This window comes from Lepidochelys kempii, chromosome 16, assembly GCF_965140285.1.
Source record: "Lepidochelys kempii isolate rLepKem1 chromosome 16, rLepKem1.hap1, whole genome shotgun sequence".
Classification (NCBI taxonomy): Eukaryota; Metazoa; Chordata; order Testudines; family Cheloniidae; genus Lepidochelys; species Lepidochelys kempii.
In genome coordinates this window covers 5,421,071-5,440,866 of record NC_136395.1, presented here as the reverse complement: position 1 = coordinate 5,440,866, position 19,796 = coordinate 5,421,071, and positions in this window count along the sequence as shown.

Genomic DNA, 19,796 nt, shown 5'->3' with positions numbered 1-19,796 from the left:
GAACAGAAACCAGGGGAGACTATAATGCAGTATATTGCTTCCCTGAGGAGTCTGATTGTAACTTGTGACTTTGGGAATACGGCAGATGAGATGATTAGAGACTAGCTCATTGAGAAAACAACCATGCTTCGTGTAAGAGAACATTTACTTTGAGAACCACAACTTACACTAGAAAAAGCAATAACCATTGCTACCCAGATTGAGTCAGCTACAGCTGAAGCCAAAATAATGAGCATGGATACAGGAGGCACAGTCCAGGCTGTGACTCCTTTGCAGAAAAGTTCATTATCGCTGCAGACAAACAATTACAAGAGATTAATGAAAAACCACCAAATCAGCAAATTCAAAATACAGTAAAGGCATGCTTTCACTGTGGATACCCACAACACCTTTTAAGCTAAACAGGATGTCCAGCAAAAGTAGCTCAGTGCAATGATTGCAAAAAGATTGGGCATTTTGCTAAAGTATGTCACAGCAGCCAGTTCAATCAACAGGTGCATGCAGTTACAATACCAGATGTTACTGTGCTGAGCATGGACAAAATCACTACTGCACATATTCCAGAACAAATAAAGTGCACTGTAAAGATTTCTGCCATACCCTCAGGCAAATCACACTCTATTCAGTTAATGTTGGACACTGGCTCAGCAGTATCTATACTACCTGATTCCATCTATTTGCATTACTTTAAAGATGTGCCTCTTACTGAACCCAAACTTCACTTGGTGTGCTATTTGAAAAAACATATTCCAGTACGTGGCTGCCTGCCAGCAATAGTCACTTTTGGTGATTGCTGTGTAACTGCAGAGTTCTACATTGTCCACAAAGGCACTCCTATCCTTGGCAGAGATTTATTGGCTGCTTTAAATCTCAGGATAGTTAACGGACAAATTGATCTTCCTCAGCAAAGCACTCTTGCAGTACACACACCAGTTTCAGCTGGCACCCAACACCAGGTTGAGGAGAAACTCGGCTGTGCTTATGGGTTTCTGCATAAAGTTAAAATGCGGAATAATGTGATGCCTATATGACAGAAATTACGACGCTTACCATTTTCAGTCAGGGAAGCTGTTTCAGAGGAACTTAGAAAACTTATTCAAGAGGACATTATTGAAGAGACTGTCTCCTCGGAATGGATTTCACCTATAGTAGTGACGCAGAAGAAGGGTGGAGGCATTTGCTTTTGCGTGGATTTAAGGGAGCCAAATAAAGCTATTGTGATTGACAGCCATCCTCTTCCTCACATAGAAGAAGTATTTGCAGAACTCCATGGAGCAAAGATGTTTTCTACTCTTGATTTGCAGAGCGCATACCACCAGGTTATGTTGCATGAAGATAGCAGAGATCTCACAGCATTTATTACACGTGGGACTATTCCATTTTAAACATGTTCCATATGATCTCGCATCAGCCCCAAGTGCCTTCCAAAAAATGATGTCATTTATTCTGAAGAATCAACATGAAGTTCAGCGCTATTTGGATGGTATTATCGTGTTCACCTCCTTCCTTAGAGGTTTTTAAGGTCAGGCTTGACAAAGCCCTGGCTGGGATGATTTAACTGGGAATTGGTCCTGCTTCGAGCAGGGGGTTGGACTAGATGACCTTCTGGGGTCCCTTCCAACCCTGATATTCTATGATTCAGTACCGAGCTCACCAGAAAACTGAGCTCTGATTATGGGTGCTGAGCCCTTGGAAATCTGGCCCTGAGCTCTTGGAAAAACCTGATTGTGATGGGTTACCCCCCACTCCAGGATGCCACCTGATATACTGGGGTACCACTGAGTCTGCCTTTTCCACCAGCCTGGGTTCCCTCACCCTGTCCTGCTGAGCCAGGCCCTCAAGCCTCCTCCAGCACACATGTACAGGTAGGGACACACCCAGCTGCAGAAAAACACAGACACTGAGATCAGCTCTGCGTGGGAAGACTTAGCTCAGGAATTGCCCAGCACTCAAGTGCACACCCCGTCTGCGGAGCAAACCCAAAATTGTATTGTTTTGCGCTGCACAGAAATCTGTACAACATAAGCTCATGAAAATCACCCCCTCCTTCCAATGTGGAGGAAGATATGCACAGCTTTCCCTGCCCCTTCCCCCAGTTATGAATTGCACAAACTGGGTTTTGGAAAACAAAACATGTTTATTAACTACAAAGGATAGATTTTAAGTGATTATAAGGGTGAGCAAATAGATCAAGGCAGATTACTGATCTCTGAGTAGTTACTACAACTCCTGAGTGAGCTCGTGGAAGGAAGGTAAAATGGATGGGGGGTGTTCAGCTGTTGTGACCTGCACTGGATGTGCCATGTTTGTCTTTCTTCCACAGGACAGAAGTGAGTTTGTCTGTACAAAGTGCAAGCTGGTCTCCATATTGGAAGAGAAGGTTCAAGGTCTGGAGCAACAGGTATCAACCCTGCGTTGCATAAGAGAAACTGAAGATTTCCTGGACAGACGTCAGGATATGCTTCTACAGGCACAAGGTTCTGAAGATTCAGAGCAGGCTGCGCAGTGGGGACTGGAGGACGGTGAAGAAACTTGGCAGCATGTGACCTCCAGAAGAAGAAACGGTAGCGTCCATGTACCAGCAATGCAGATACAGGTAAGTAACCGTTTTCATGTTCTCTCCACAGGTACTAATGCAGAGAGTGGACTAGATGATACATCTGAGGGAAGGGAACAGAAGGAGACTCCGCCAATTGGAAGGCATGAGATGCACTGTCCTAGGGATGGGGGTTCCACAACCACAGCTCCCAAGAGAAGGAGGCGGGTGGCGGTGGTCGGGGACTCTCTCCTCCGGGGGACTGAGTCATCTATCTGCTGCCCCGACCGGGAAAACCGAGAAGTCTGCTGCTTGCCAGGAGCTAGGATTCACGATGTGACAGAGAGACTGCCAAGACTCATCAAGCCCTCGGATCGCTACCCCTTTCTGCTTCTCCACGTGGGCACCCATGATACTGCCAAGAATGACCTTGAGCGGATCACTGCAGACTACGTGGCTCTGGGGGAAGAAGGATAAAGGAGTTTGAGGCACATGTGGTCTTCTCGTTCATCCTCCCTGTGGAAGGAAAAGGCCTGGGTAGAGACCGTCGAATCGTGAAAGTCAACAAATGGCTATTTAGGTGGTGTCAGAGAGAAGGCTTTGGATTCTTTGACCATGGGATGGTGTTCCATGAAGGAGGAGTGCTGGGCAGAGACGGGCTCCATCTTACGAAGAGAGGGAAGAGCATCTTTGCCAGCAGGCTGGCTAACCTAGTGAGGAGGGCTTTAAACTAGGTTCACCGGGGGAAGGAGACCAAAGCCCTCAGGTAAGTGGGGGAGTGGGATACCGGGAGGAAGCACGAGAAGGAGCGCGCGAAAGGGGAGGGCTCCTGCCTCATACTGAGAAAGAGGGACGATCAGCGAGTTATCTCAAGTGCCTATACACAAATGCAAGAAGCCTGGGAAACAAGCAGGGAGAACTGGAAGTCCTGGCACAGTCAAGGAATTATGATGTGATTGGAATAACAGAGACTTGGTGGGATAGCTCACATGACTGGAGTACTGTCATGGATGGATATAAACTATTTAGGAAGGACAGGCAGGGCAGAAAAGGTGGGGGAGTTGCACCGTATGTAAGGGAGCAGTATGACTGCTCAGACCTCCGGTATGAAACTGCAGAAAAACCTGAGTGTCTCTGGATTAAGTTTAGAAGTGTGAGCAACAAGGGTGATGTCATGGTGGGAGTCTGTTATAAACCACCGGACCAGGGGGATAACGTGGACGAGGCTTTCTTCCGGCAACTCACATAACTTACTAGATCGCAGGCCCTGGTTCTCATGGGAGACTTCAATCACCCTGATATCTGCTGGGAGAGCAATACAGCCATGCACAGACAATCCGGGAAGTTTTTGGAAAGTGTAGGGGACAATTTCCTGGTGCAAGTGCTGGAGGAACCAACTAGGGGCAGAGCTCTTCTTGACCTGCTGCTCACAAACCAAGAAGAATTAGTAGGGGAAGCTAAAGTGGATGGGAACCTGGGAGGCAGTGACCATGAGATGGTCGAGTTCAGGATCCTGACTTAAGGAAGAAAGAAGAGCAGCAGAATACGGACCCTGGACTTCAGAAAAGCAGACTTCGACTCCCTCAGGGAACTGATGGGCAGGATTCCCTGGGAAAATAACATGAGGGGGAAAGGAGTCCAGGAGACCTGGCTGTATTTTAAAGAATCCTTATTGAGGTTACAGGGACAAACCACCCCGATGTGTAGAAAGAATGGTAAATATGGCAGGCGACTGGCTTAACAGTGAAATCCTTGCTGATCTTAAACACAAAAAAGAAGCTTACAAGAAGTGGAAGATTGGACAAATGACCAGGGAAGAGTATAAAAGTATTGCTCGGGCATGCAGGAGTGAAATCAGGAAGGCCAAATCACACCTGGAGTTGCAGCTAGCAAGAGATGTTAAGAGTAACAAGAAGGGTTTCTTCAGGTATGTTAGCAACAAGAAGAAAGTCAAGGAAAGTGTGGGCACCTTACTGAATGAGGGAGGCAACCTAGTGACAGAGGATGTGGAAAAAGTTAATGTACTCAATGCTTTTTTTGCCTCTGTCTTCACGAACAAGGTCAGCTCCCAGACTGCTGCACTGGGCAGGCAGCACAGCATGGGGAGGAGGTGACCAGCCCTCTGTGGAGAAAGAAGTGGTTCGGGACTATTTAGAAAAGCTGGATGTGCACAAGTCCATGGGGCCAGATGCGTTGCATCCGAGAGTGCTAAAGGAGTTGGCAGATGTGATTGCAGAGCCATTGGCCATTATCTTTGAAAACTCATGGCAATCGGGGGAAGTCCCGGACGACTGGAAAAAGGCTAATGTAGTGCCCATCTTTAAAAAAGGGAAGAAGGAGGATCCTGGGAATTACAGGCCAGTCAGCCTCACCTCAGTCCCTGGAAAAATCAGGGAACAGGTCCTCAAGGAATCAATTCTGAAGCACTTAGAGGAGAGGAAAGTGATCAGGAACAGTCAGCATGGATTCACCAAGGGCAAGGCATGCCTGACTAATCTAATTGCCCTCTATGACGAGATAACTGGCTCTGTGGATGAGGGGAAAGCGGTGGACGTGTTGTTCCTTGACTTTAGCAAAGCTTTTCACACGGTCTCCCACGGTACTCTTGCCAGCAAGTTAAAGAAGTATGGGCTGGATGAATGGACTATAAGCTGGATAGAAAGTTGGCTAGATTGTCGGGCTCAAGGGGTAGTGATCAATGGCTCCATGTCTAGTTGGCAGCCGGTATCAAGTGGAGTGCCCCAAGGGTCAGTCCTGGGGCCGGTTTTGTTCAATATCTTCATAAATGATCTGGAGGATGACATGGATTGCACCCTCAGCAAGTTTGCAGATGACACTAAACTGGGAGGAGAGGTAGATACGCTGGAGGGTAGGGATAGGATACAGAGGGCCCTAGACAAATTAGAAGATTGGGCCAAAAGAAATCTGATGAGCTTGAACAAGGGCAAGTGCAGAGTCCTGCACTTAGGATGGAAGAACCCCATGCACCGCTACAGACTAGGGACCGAATGGCTCGGCAGCAGTTCTGCAGAAAAGGACCTAGGGGTTACAGTGGACGAGAAACTGGATATGAGTCAACAGTGTGCCCTTGTTGCCAAGAAGGCCAATGGCATTTTGGGATGTATATGTAGGGGCATTGCCAGCAGATTGAGGGACATGATCGTTTCCCTCTATTCGACATTGGTGAGGCCTCATCTGGAGTACTGTGTCCAGTTTTGGGCCCCACACTACAAGAAGGATGTGGAAAAATTGGAAAGAGTTCAGCGGAGGGCAACAAAAATGATTAGGGGACTGGAACACATGACTTATGAGGAGAGGCTGAGGAAACTGGGATTGTTTAGTCTGCGGAAGAGAAGAATGAGAGGGGATTTGATAGCTGCTTTCAACTATCTGAAAGGGGGTTCCAAAGAGGATGGCTCTAGACTGTTCTCAGTGATAGCAGATGACAGAACAAGGTGTAATGGTCTCAAGTTACAGTGTGGGAGGTTTAGGTTGGATATGAGGAAAACTTTTTCACTAGGAGGGTGGTGAAACACTGGAATGCGTTTCCTAGGGAGGTGGTGGAATCTCCTTCCTTAGATATTTTTAAGGTCAGGCTTGACAAAGCCCTGGCTGGGATGATTTAGTTGGGGATTTGTGCTGCTTTGAGCAGGGGGTTGGACTAGATGACCTCCTGAGATCCCTTCCAACCCTGATATTCTATGATTCTATGATTACAGCAAATAAAACAAACATGCAAACTAAGCTCAATACACTAAAGAAACTGGTTACAAGTAGTAATTTCTTATGCTAAATGTTGTTTTAGGCATTTCTTTCACAGGCCAGACACCTTTTCCAGCCCAGACTCAGCTCTTCTCCCCTACTCCCCGCCCCAGTCCTTGTTTCTTGGATCTTCTCAGCAGTCATCCTGGGCGGGAATTCAGTGAAGCAGGAGCCCTGATTAACTCACTTCCCTGCCTTAAATAGGATTTACATATGGCGGGAATCTTTTGTTTCCCTGTGTGGGCTCCACCCCTTTTTGTGGAAAAATACTAGCAGGTCAAGATGGGGTCCAGTACCAGGTGACATGATCACATGACCCTGAAGTGTCAAAGCAGTATCCCAGGAAGCTACTCAGGAAGGTGAGAGATTGGCATCGTCAAATTCCTATTGTCCTTCCTAATGGCCCATCCAGGCTGATTGCCTACTTTGTGGTGGATGTTCCCCAGGTGCAAACACTTGATTGATACAGAGTCAATATTCCTAACTGCAGATACATGCATAGAAATAGTATAATCATAGTCAGTACGTCATAACCTTTCCAATGATACATCACATGACCCATCTTGCATAAAACACATCTTAGTTATGCCATATTCACATCACAACAATATCTCTGTGAAGAATATGGGACATAGTGTCACACTGGCGTCATCTCCTTTTGCACTGTTATTGTTTTGTCACCTCTTTCCTGGCTGCGGGTGTGAATATGGGGGCACCAGAAGAGGGAAATCATTCCATTTCTTCACAGTCACCATGCATTTTCAAAAGTGCTTCATGAAATTCTTCCTCTAATCTAAAAAAGAAAAGGAGGACTTGTGGCACCTTAGAGACTAACCAATTTGTTTGAGCATAAGCTTTCGTGAGCTACAGCTCACTTCATTGGATGCATTCCTCTAATCTATCTGTTTGTCTGCCTGTCCTTTGGGTATTTATATCATACCAAAGCAATGCTGGTTGAGCACACTTGTTTACTAAAGAGAATGCTGTCAAGTAGTATAGGCTCACAATGTCATCTTCTTCGTTGTCTTTATTTTTTAATTTATTTTTTGTAACTAAATCAAAATAACAGAAGGCCAAAGCCTTGGGCTGTGTGAACAGAGCTAGGGTGAGTTACACCAGCTGGGAATCTAGCCTAGCGGTTGGAGAAACTAATCTGAATGTTTTCAGTAAATAAATAAAAGTTTTGAGTGAAGACAGGTCTAAACCTTCTTCCCCCCGCAGTTCTGTTTAATCATTTGCCTGCAACCTAAACACAACTGCATCCCAAGACATGGAAAATGCAATGGAGGAGATGCAGAACATGAAACTGACCTGACCAATCTAGTTCACTGTCCAGATTGAGTGAAATCCCCTAAAAGTAAATGGTGGAAAGTAGAGAAGACGAGTAAGATATGTTTGGTCTTAAATCAACTCACATGTTAGCAACCGAAGGTAGGATTTTGTTTTAATCTTGGTATTGTCCCTTTAACATACCACAGAAAAATATACTGTCCCTTTTTTCCCCCTGTTTTTGGCACTGGCTTTTTAATGAGCTTTCCTGCGTGATGGAAATGATTATTAACAGACTGGTAATTAACAGAGTTCCTAGAACGAAATGCTAGTCGCTTTAGAGCTCAGGTTAAATCAATGAATAAATAAACAAATCACCAAGTTCTGGCTGGGAATAGCTGTACGAAGCCCAGCCAGATTTTGGGGCAGGCCAGACATGGAAGGGGGAGATGTGAGATCTCAGATTTGTATCAATGGTGATTCCCATTTTTAGATCAGCATAAATTAAGGCCTCAATCCTGCAACCAAACCCATGTGAAAAGTGTCTGGCTCCCATGTGGAGCCCCAATGGGACACTAGGCCCTGCTTAGTCCTACTCCTTTGTCTCTGACTGTGTCACTTTTTAATAGTACTTGGTGTTGAGCTGTTTCTTGGCGGGGAAACACAGTGATGGTCTAGCAGAGCCCTGGGGCTCAGCAGTAGGAGAGTTTAGTGGGTGACGTTTCAGACTGGAGCAGCTCAATGTTTATGGAGTGAAGATGAAATTAATGCCAAATCCTGCACCTGCTGATGTGGATATATTTCAGTGCAAAAATAATCTAATCTAATTTAATTTAACCTAATCTATCATATTTCTAAGGCACCTGTCACTGAGGTTTCTCATATTTGTGTATAAAGTACTCTTGTGAATGATGCCTGTGTGTAAACTATGGTGCTGCAGAAATAATAATAAAGATGGTGATGATGTCTCTGCTTCGGCCCTGCATCGACTTGCACCTTTCTCTCTGTATCAGCCGTAGGGGATGTGTATGCTAGAAACACTACAGCACCGTAGCATAGACACCGCTTTCCATCACTGTAGGAAATCCTCCTTTCTGAGAGGCAGTAGCTAGGTCAACAGAAGAATTCTCCCATTGACTTAGCACTCCCACACTGCGGCTTTCGTCAATCTACTTCCATTGCACAGGGAGTGGGGGTAAGACAATCTAACTTTACAGCAAAAAGAAAAGGAGGACTTGTGGCACCTTAGAGAAGCTGGTGCATGCATCCGATGAAGTGAGCTGTAGCTCACGAAAGCTTATGCTCAAATAAATGGGTTCGTCTCTAAGGTGCCACGAGTCCTCCTGTTCTTTTTGCGGATACAGACTAACACGGCTGCTCCTCTGAAACCTAACTTTATAGAGCAGACCAGCCCTTATACGGCACAAGTCGCAGTGTCACACCCAACCCCTGGGCCCGTCTCAGCTCTGCTCCCTCTCTGGGAGGGGACAGTCTCTGGCAGATTCCCCACTCCAGCACCCTGGGGGGCAGCATGGAGCCTGGCACACCTGAAAGACACGCTGGATGGAGGGGATGTGGTTCAACAGAGTGACCAGGTAGAGCGGCCACTCACCATGTGTCTCCCTTGGAGCCCACAGTGGAGGAGGAAGAGGGCAAGGACAGTGCTGATGGGTGTCTTCTAGCAAGTAGATGCACTGTCCCAGCAGGAGCTCCTGCAGATGTCATACCCCCTAGCGCACCCAAGGGTGCAGGCTCTGTAACACCCCCAAAGAGGGTGCAGCATGTGAGCCCATCCATGGCCAGCCAGCTCCTCTGGCCAGTGCAGCTGGGGAAGCCGGAAGGGCCCTGGCACTAAGTCCCTCCTGCCCTTTGTGGAGCTGATCACCACTAATCCCAGGCACCCTGAGTGTGAGGATACCCTTTGTGCCTGGCTCCCACCACTGTCTCCTGCCATGCGCACCCACCACCCCTGAGTCCTGATCAGTCCCAAGCATATGTCAGGTGAAAAGCAGCCTCACCAGTGATGCAGGACCAGGGCAAGGACCACAGGGACATTCCAACAGAACCAGGACTGCCTGTAATGACTGTGGTTACGCAGGCCACGCCGACGCAGGGCAGGGTTGTCTGAGGTCTCCTCAGGCTAAAGAGAAATGGAAGCTGAAAGGCCCAGCGCCTCTCCTACAGAAAATCACATGTAGTGAGAGCCCCACTGGACACAATGGCTGGGGAAAGGCCAGGTCTAAAGCAGAGCACACTCACTAGGGCAAGGTATGCACGTTCTGGAGCCTACCCGTGAGAAAGGCATCGCCAGGCAGACAGAGCCCTCCCAGCCAAGCACAGACTCGGCTGGGATCCATCGTGCAAGTGGGCGTAACACGTGGGCTTCCTCTCCTCGGGAAGGCTGCCAATAGTACTGAGCAATGGGGGCAGGGAGCAATGGCTCTGCCCAAATCCCACATTCAGGAGGGGATGCGATCATGCATAAGCCGCTGCTCCACTGGGCCCAGACCTGTGTCCTTCAGGCCCTGTGTACTCTGGCAAGCTGGACTGAAATCCCCCCGCAGGTCACTGTGGGGTGGGGTGCTCTGCAGTGGCCACGGAAAATTGTCCAGGCAGTTCTGTGCCACTGACAAAGTGGAGGTCTGGAGCAGATTAAACCTGAAGCTGAGCCCCGTGCTCAGGGCAGGCGCTGTGGGGCTGGTATTCGTCCCACTGATTGGATGCCATGCCCATTCGCAGTCATCAACGGGCAGCAGATTCTGTATTGACAATACACCAACTGCCTGACTGAACTGGGGCACTTGGGAGCTGGGTTGGCGAGGGAGGTAGCTAGAGCCGGTGGGATAAGCACATTCACTGGGCGTTTCTGGTGCCATGCACAGTGCTGAAATAGTGAATGGTGTCACCGTTTGACTTACTCTCGGCCCCACTGACCACAGCTCCCAGGTTTCTTTTGTAAATGATTCTGGATCCCATTCTGCAGCAAGAGGATGAGCAGGGTCTCACTGCCTGCCAGTTCCCAGCTGCACAAGGGCGCACTTGGGGCTCTGCTAATGTTGTTAGAGCTCAGCTTGGCTGTGGAGCTCAAGGCCACGTTTGGCCAGAACAAAGAGCGTGCAAATCCAGAGAGCAGGTCTCAACCCAGCCCGCTGCTGAGTCTAACTAGCCACAGAGGTGAACAGCCTGTGTTACAATATGTACATACAAACTGAAAGCCATTGCAGAGACACACTCTGGTTAGGCCCCATTCAAACGAGGTCCACTAATGCAAACCAGGGCAAAACAATAGACACGTGACAGTATATACAATAACAGTACAATAGACACGTGACGCACAGCCTGCTTGTACGCTCAACCCCGGGGCTAACCACACAGAAGTGCCCCAGGGATGGCAAGCTGGCACAGTTGGTTCCTATACTTGCCTCCCTGCTGCCCCTGTGCAGAGGTCACCGGGGCTGTGTCCGAGCGGAGCAGGGGGAGGGTTGAATATGCTGCGCTCCTCAGCTGGCCAATGCCTTTCCCCCGCCCCCCCCCCCACCCAACTGTTCTAAAATGTGCAGAGAATCTGGAAGCTGTAACTGGCTCCCAAACATCCCTCATGCCCACCGTTGCACTATGGACAACTTGCCTACACGTCGGTGCTTTGCCCGTGCAAGATGGTGCAGATAAGCCAGGACTTGTCTCACAATAAGCATGAACTCTGCTTAGTACAACTGAGACTTGCTGGATCAGCCACTTGCATCAGAAGGAAAGGGCAGATGCCAAAGAACAAGCATGAACAGTGGGGAAAGGAAATGCAAATTCCACAGAGTGCCCACAAGCAAGGGCACTGCGAGGCAGACAGAACCCAGCAGCAGCAGCCACTCCAGCTCCACAAGGGCACAGACCCTGAAGGGATCTGCTAAGGGAGCTGCAACAGCGTATGGTATGGGCATGGGCATGGGTCCCCTTGGGTCTCCGGAACTGTCCCTTGCTATGGAGCGATGATGTGTGCATGCGTGAGGCATGGCATCAGACTGCAGGAAGAGGCCTAAGAACCAGCAGCAGCCGAGCAGGGTATTTTGAGCCAGGCACGGACTCTGCACACGCCTGCCTGGAAAATGTGAGCTAGGCTGAGATGCCTGGTTCGTGACTCTGGGTCTTGCTTGGTTCTGAATAGTCCCTGCTTTGGAGCCCCCTGCACCCGTTTCCCAGCATGCCCTTGTGCTCAGAGCCCCAGTGCTCCCTTTGAACCCTGTGATTTTAGACCAGGTCTCTGTGGGAAACATGCAGCTGACCCCCTGCTGGAATGAGACCTTGACAACCTGGCCAGGAGGGGAAACTTTTACCTGGAATGACAACTAATGACCCGAAGGGTTCCAAGCGTTGCTTGTGTTCCCACCCTATTGATGGTGATGAGTCACGCTCAGGGGCAAGACTGGACTAGGTACCCCCTTCCGCTGTGTGTGGGCTCCGTGGATCATGGCGCAGAAGTGGGAAGGACTGCAGGGTATGACATGCAGGGGGAGGTGTAAGTGGAGCTGACCTGGCCAAGGTCTCTAACATATTCCCTCCCCACTGGAGCAACCAGAGAAATAATTGTGCCTCTTAGGCTCCAAATTCACTCCCAGCTCTTACTCTGGGAGGTCCCCGCCTAGTCTCACATCACCATTGCTTCTATTGCTCATACTGATCTTGGCAGCATGCTGGGCCCAGCCCAGTACAAGCCCAGAGCCCCAAGGAGCGTCGAGGTTAATCTGAGCTCTGCAGTGCAGGTGAGAGTACCAGCCTAGGGGAGGCAGCACGGGATGTCAGCGGGACACAGTCACGTATTAGGGCTGTGCCTGTTTTAAGGCACACTGAAGCTGATGGCCAATGAGCTCACTCTTTAGAGTCATAGACTTTAAGCCAGAAGGGACCATCTTGATCATCTAGTTCAGCGTTTCTCAAATGCGCACCAGGGGCTTTTCTTGTGGCCACAGCTGCCTGGGCTGCGATGGGGGAGAGAGGGGGTCTTCAGTAGTGGTTGGGCCCTGCCCCCCTCTGGAGAGACAAAAGCTGGAGGAGCAGGCAGCCAGTGAGTTCCTCACCTTCCCAGGGTTGTTGGGTCGGGGTTCAGCCCATGGGTGGTGGGTGGCAGGCTCCGGCCATGGGGCTTCAGGCTCCGTTCCCTGGCCTTGCGGTGGTGGGCTCTGGCCCCAGTCTCTCACTCCCCATCACCCTGGCCCTCGCTGCCTCCCCCAGTGCCTCTGCACCCACCCTGTGGTGTTTAGATGTTGCTTGTAATGATTAGAACTGGGAGCACTGGCTGTTGGAGTCTGAAAGGACAGGAAACAGGAAGGAGGGGGGAGGAGTTGAGAGGGTGGGAGAAAGCTACCGAGGGTGCAGCAGCAGCTTGGTAAAGAGGTTTCCACTTTGAAAATAAAGTCCTGTTGAAGATTTTTAGTACCTTGCCTGGTTGATACAACACCACCTCCCCATCCAGGGCTTAATTTGTCCCCAGACTTGCCGGGACTGAGTAAGTCTGCTGTGAAAAGTGATATTTGTATGTTTGTTAATGTCACTTTTCACAACAGATGTACTGTAAAAAAGCAAAAGAAACAACAAGAAAAAAGACAAGAATGTGCAAAACACCTTATTTGTGTTTCTATTCTGTTTAGGTCCAGTAAAGAATAGAGACAACTGTACATTATTTTTAATATTGAGTCTTCAAAAAAAATCCTACATAAATAAATTACAATGATTTGGGCATGTATTTATTTGTTTTTCCTAAAGTTAATTACGTATTTTAGGAAAAATTGTGAGAGCAACCCCCAGCAAGAGTTGGTAGCCGCACTCTTGAGGCCGCCAAAAATTTTGTTGTGAGAACCCCTGGTCTAGTCTGACCTTCTGCTCAGTGCAGGCCACAGAACCTCACCCACCCACTCCTGTTATGGACCCTAACCTCTGGCTGAGTTACTGAAGTCCTCAATCATGATTTAAAGACTTCAAGTGACAGAGAATTCACCATTTATACTAGTTTAAACCTGCCAGTGACCCATGCCCCATGCTGCAGAGGAACGTTAACGCACGCTTTCCCCCCGCCCCACCCCCCGGGTCTCTGCCAATCTGGTATGGGGGGAAATTCCTTCCTGATCCCAAATATGGTGATCAGTTGGACACTGAGCATTTGGGCAAGACACACCAGCCAGACTCCTGGGAAATAATTCTCTGTAGTAACTCAGAGCCCTCCCCCTCTCGAGTCCCGTCTCTGGGTGTTAGAGATATTTGCTAATAGTAGGTTTCACAGTAGCAGCTGTGTTAGTCTGTATCCGCAGAAAGAACAGGAGTACTTGTGGCACCTTAGAGACTAACCAATTTATTTGAGCATAAGCTTTCGTGGCTACAGCCCACTTCATCGGATGCATAGAATGGAACGTACAGTAAGAAGATATCTATATACATACAGAGAAAGTAGAAGTTGCCATACAAACTGTAAGAGGCTAATTAATTAAGATGAGCTATTATCAGCAGGAGAAAAAAACTTTTGTAGTGATAATCAAGATGGCCCACCTGCTGATAACAGCTCATCTTAATTAATTAGCCTCTTACAGTTTGTATGGCAACTTCCACTTTCTCTGTATGTATATATATATCTTCTTACTGTATGTTCCATTCTATGCAGCCGATGAAGTGGGCTGTAGCCACGAAAGCTTATGCCCAAATAAATTTGTTAGTCTGTAAGGTGCCACAAGTCCTCCTGTTCTTTTTGCTAATAGTAGTTGCAGATGGGCCATATGCCATTGAGGGCAACTCATCATATAACCTATCAAGCTCAGTCTTGAAGCCAGTTAGGTTTTTTGTCCCCACTGCTCCCCTTGGAAGGTTGCTCCAGAACTTCACTGATCTGATGGTTAGAACCCTTCATCTAATTTCAAGGCTAAGCTTGTTCATCGCCTTGTAGCAACACAGCCATTTTAGGAAGGGTTTGAATGAGGAGAAGGCAGTAGTGTGGTGAACGGGAATTGTGAGGGGGGCAGGAGGTCCATGCACTTGGACAGTGTGGGATGTCCCTGTGGGTAGGCCTGGGTGTCAGGGAAGCTCTGAGGCCAAGTGTCTCTTGGACTTCCTGCAGACGGGATTTATGTTTCTGGGGAGGTTAGCAACTGGCAGGGGAGTCCAGGCTGGGAGCCCCACCCCCCAGGACTCCTTCCCTAGTTTGGTGTTGGGCCTTTCTCAGGAAGGAACTGAAAACTGAGCTGAGAACTAGTGTCCCATTTTGAATTGATTTTGGGCTCCTCATAAATGAGGCCTAGGATGAAATGAAGCTGACTCAGCTTACTCAGGCCCTAGTGCAGAATGTGAACCCATCCTTTGCACTCCAAGCACCAGCTCCAGGAGCCTTTGGTCTCGCTTTCATAGTAGCTCAATGGCAAAACCTTCACATTTCCCCCCAATAGCACATGGTGGGCATTTACCCAAGCACTGGGATTAAGTGCTAAAGGCATAGAGAAGCAGAGGCAAAAACGTAAGCCTGGAAACATAGCTGCCTTGAACTTCTATACTTAAACCCTCTTCCTCCCCGCAACCCTAAAGAGTAGTCAACTGTGTTTTTTAAAAAGGTAACTCCTGTTCTGATCTCCAGTCTGGTGCATTATCATAGTCATACAAACTCCCAACAAAGCATCTATTTAAAATGGGCTGAATTTTGATTACAGGCCTTCCCCTCTCTCTCACAGGCTTTCTTTCTCATTCAGTACTTACTGTGTTAAGCTCCCTGAAATTCAAATAAAATCCCCCGCCCCCCATGTGTTGTTTGATTCAACCCTGATGTCTAAGCTTGCCGAATGAAGGGGAATCTAACAGAAAGACAAAGCTGTGGGCTATGTTGACTTCCCATCACCCCCGAGGACTGGGGAGACTGATCCATCTGTTTTGGAGTCAGTAGTACAAACAAAAGCAAGAGACAATGGCAGGAAACACTTGAAAGTTCAGATTCTTTCTTTGGTTTCTCTTGGAACAGCAGAATCTACGTAATGTGGCCAGCGGACAATAACATGCAGCCAGGGAGGCACAAAAATGCCAGAAGAATGTGCTTACGACACGAAACAAAGACATTTTGGAACAAAAATAGAAAAGGGGGGGAAAAAACCTTTGGAGTTCCTAGATTTCTTGGATTTGGTTTCTATAGAGCAGAGGCTGCAAATCAATGTAGCCGTGTGAAACTTCTGCTAATAATTCTGATAAAGGAAAATCTTTTATGGCACCTGATTGTATTTTTCCTTAAAGCGGTGCAACATAGTCTAGAAAACAACTTTCCTATCCTGCAGTTGTGATTACATTGTATTCTCTTCCATCGCCGTCTCTACAGCAAGATGCAAAACATTCCCATGATATTGTGAGTTTCTCCTAAAAAGGAGTACTTGTGGCACCTTAGCGACTAACCAATTTATTTGAGCATAAGCTTTCGTGAGCTACAGCTCACTTCATCGGATGCATACCGTGGAAACTGCAGCAGACTTTATATATACACAGAGAATATGAAACAATACCTCCTCCCACCCCACTGTCCTGCTGGTAATAGCTTATCTAAAGTGATCATCAGGTGGGCCATTTCCAGCACAAATCCAGGTTTTCTCACCCTCCACCCCCCCACACAAATTCACTCTCCTGCTGGTGATAGCCCATCCAAAGTGACAACTCTTTATACAATGTGCATGACAATCAAGTTGGGCTATTTGCTGCACAAATCCAGGTTTTCTCACATCCCCCCACCCCCATACACACACAAACTCACTCTCCTGCTCACTCTCCTGCTCATCCAAACTGACCACTCTCCAAGTTTAAATCCAAGTTAAACCAGAACATCTGGGGGGGGGTAGGAAAAAACAAGAGGAAACAGGCTACCTTGCATAATGACTTAGCCACTCCCAGTCTCTATTTAAGCCTAAATTAATAGTATCCAATTTGCAAATGAATTCCAATTCAGCAGTTTCTCGCTGGAGTCTGGATTTGAAGTTTTTTTGTTTTAAGACAGCGACCTTCATGTCTGTGATTGCGTGACCAGAGAGATTGAAGTGTTCTCCGACTGGTTTATGAATGTTATAATTCTTGACATCTGATTTGTGTCCATTTATTCTTTTACGTAGAGACTGTCCAGTTTGACCAATGTACATGGCAGAGGGGCATTGCTGGCACATGATGGCATATATCACATTGGTGGATGTGCAGGTGAACGAGCCTCTGATAGTGTGGCTGATGTTATTAGGCCCTGTGATGGTGTCCCCTGAATAGATATGTGGGCACAGTTGGCAACGGGCTTTTGTCATAAATATAAAGGGAAGGGTAAACCCCTTTGAAATCCCTCCTGGCCAGGGGAAAGCTCCTCTCACCTGTAAAGGGTTAAGAAGCTAAAGGTAACCTCGCTGGCACCTGACCAAAATGACCAATGAGGAGACAAGATACTTTCAAAAGCTGGGAGGAGGGAGAGAAACAAAGGGTCTGTGTCTGTCTGTAGTCGTCTTGGCCAGGGACAGAACAGGAATGGAGTCTTAGAACTTTTAGTAAGTAATCTAGCTAGGTATGTGTTAGATTATGATTTCTTTAAATGGCTGAGAAAAGAATTGTGCTGAATAGAATAACTATTTCTGTCTGTGTATCTTTTTTGTAACTTAAGGTTTTGCCTAGAGGGGTTCTCTATGTTTTTTGAATCTAATTACCCTGTAAGATATCTACCATCCTGATTTAACAGGGGGGATTTCTTTATTTCTATTTACTTCTATTTTTTATTAAAAGTCTTCTTGTAAAACACTGAATGCTTTTTCATTGTTCTCAGATCCAAGGGTTTGGGTCTGTGGTCACCTATGCAAATTGGTGAGGCTTTTTATCCAACATTTCCCAGGAAAGGGGGGGTGCAAGTGTTGGGAGGATTGTTCATTGTTCTTAAGATCCAAGGGTCTGGGTCTGTAGTCACCTAGGCAAATTGGTGAGGCTTTTTACCAAACCTTGTCCAGGAAGTGGGGTGCAAGGTTTTGGGAAGTATTTTGGGGGGAAGGACGCGTCCAAACAGCTCTTCCCCAGTAACCAGTATTAGTTTGGTGGTGGTAGCGGCCAGTCCAAGGATAACGGGGGTAATATTTTGTACCTTGGGGAAGTTTTGACCTAAGCTGGTAAAGATAAGCTTAGGAGGTTTTTCATGCAGGTCCCCACATCTGTACCCTAGAGTTCAGAGTGGGGGAGGAACCGTGACATGGTGGCACAGTGGTGGGATTAACCTGAAATCATTTTGAGATCCAGTTGAGATTTTTTGAACTAGAAATACAGATTTTAAAAAGGAATTTTTAGGAAGTCCAGAAAGCAGCTTTGAAACTGAAAGCAGCTTGGTTTCTCTCTGCTTTGTGGCCAAGCAGAGACAAAAGGGGATTATCTTGTGAATTGCAGGTTTTCTTTGCCTGGAGGCAGGGTACTTAACTCCTGCAGGGAAATTCACAGTCTTCCAACCCAGAGGTTTTTTTTTCTTTTCTTCCTAAAAGTAAATAGGGGGGGTGTGCTCTACCCATTTGCCTGGAGACAAAAGTGGCAGGGTTTTTTTTAGGATTTTGATTTTTTTTTGTTTTACAAGGAGCACAGGTTTGAAAAGAAATTTTTTTTTCTTTGGGCTGGGTAAGCAGGTTTCCAAGTAGTTGGAGGTTTTTTGCTTTAATTTGGGCCCAGAGCAGAGACAAGGGAATTGTCTTTTTCTGTAGGCTGACAATCACTATCAGAGAATAGGTATTCTATTCCAGCACAGCAAAATTTTACAGCCAAGTTTTGTTTGTTTATTTCTAAACCTCGGGTGTAAAGTTAGTTAAAAACAGAGAGGTTAGAATGGCCAAATCCTCGGCTCGACTACAGCTGGAATTAGCCAAATTTCAGGCTGAGGAAAAACAAAGGGAACATGAAAGACAGATAGAACTCATGCGGCTGGAGAAGGAGGTACAGGAGGCTGCCCACAAGAGGGAAATGGAGGCAAGGAAGCATGTGGAGGAGATGGAGAGGATAAAGGCCCAGCAGAATATACCAACAAACCCTAGCAATCCTTCTCCAGGTACCACTTCCCATCCCAGAAAGTTCCCCACCTACAAGGCAGGTGATGATACTGAGGCCTTCTTAGAAAACTTCGAAAGGGCCTGCCTTGGGTACAACATCTCTACTGACCAATACATGGTAGAGCTGAGGCCGCAGCTCAGTGGACCCTTAGCTGAGGTGGCAGCTGAAATGCCTAAAGAACATATGAACAAGTATGAACTGTTTAAATCCAAGGCGAGAGTCAGAATGGGGATAACACCCGAGCGGTCTCGTCGGAGGTTCCGAGCCCTAAGGTGGAAACCAGACATGTCATTTACCCGACATGCCTACCACATTGTGAAACATTGGGATGCCTGGATATCAGGAGCAAGTGTTGAATCTCTAGTAAATTTGCCCTTCCTAATGCAAATGGAACAATTCTTAGAGGGTGTTCCTGAGGAAATAGAAAGATACATCCTAGATGGGAAACCCAAAACGGTAATCGAGGCAGGAGAGATTGGAGCCAGATGGGTGGAGGTGGCAGAGAAGAAGAAAACTGGTCGCAGTTGGAGCGGAGACCAGAAGGGACCACCCCAGACCACACCCTATTACCGGGGGCCGCCCAAAGCCCCACCTACCTCCCAAAGAACCCTCCAGACCCCGTATCGTCCCACCACCCCGTTCTCCAGCAACCCACCTCGCCCCGGTGACCCGTCAGCTGGACGATGTTTTAAATGTAACGAGCTGGGGCATGTAAAGGCCAACTGCCCCAAGAACCCCAACAGATTACAGTTCATTGCACCGGAATCACACCAGAGGTCCACAGGCCCAGATACCTCCCAGATACCCTTGGAGCGGAGGGAAACTGTGAGTGTGGGCGGGAAGAAGGTCACCGCGTGGAGGGACACCGGAGCACAAGTGTCAGCTATCCATGGTTCCTTAGTGGACCCCAATTTAATCAACCCAGAGATCCAAGTGACGATTCAACCCTTCAAGTCCAACTCTTTCAATTTGCCTACAGCCAAGTTGCCTGTCCAGTACAAGGGCTGGTCAGGAATGTGGACTTTTGCAGTCTATGATGATTATCCCATCCCCATGCTGTTGGGGGAAGACTTGGCCAATCATGTGAAGCAGGCCAAGAGGGTGGGAATGGTCACCCGCAGCCAGGCTAAACAAGCCGTGAGGCCTAGCTCTGTTCCGGAAACTTCTATCAGGACCCGGTCAG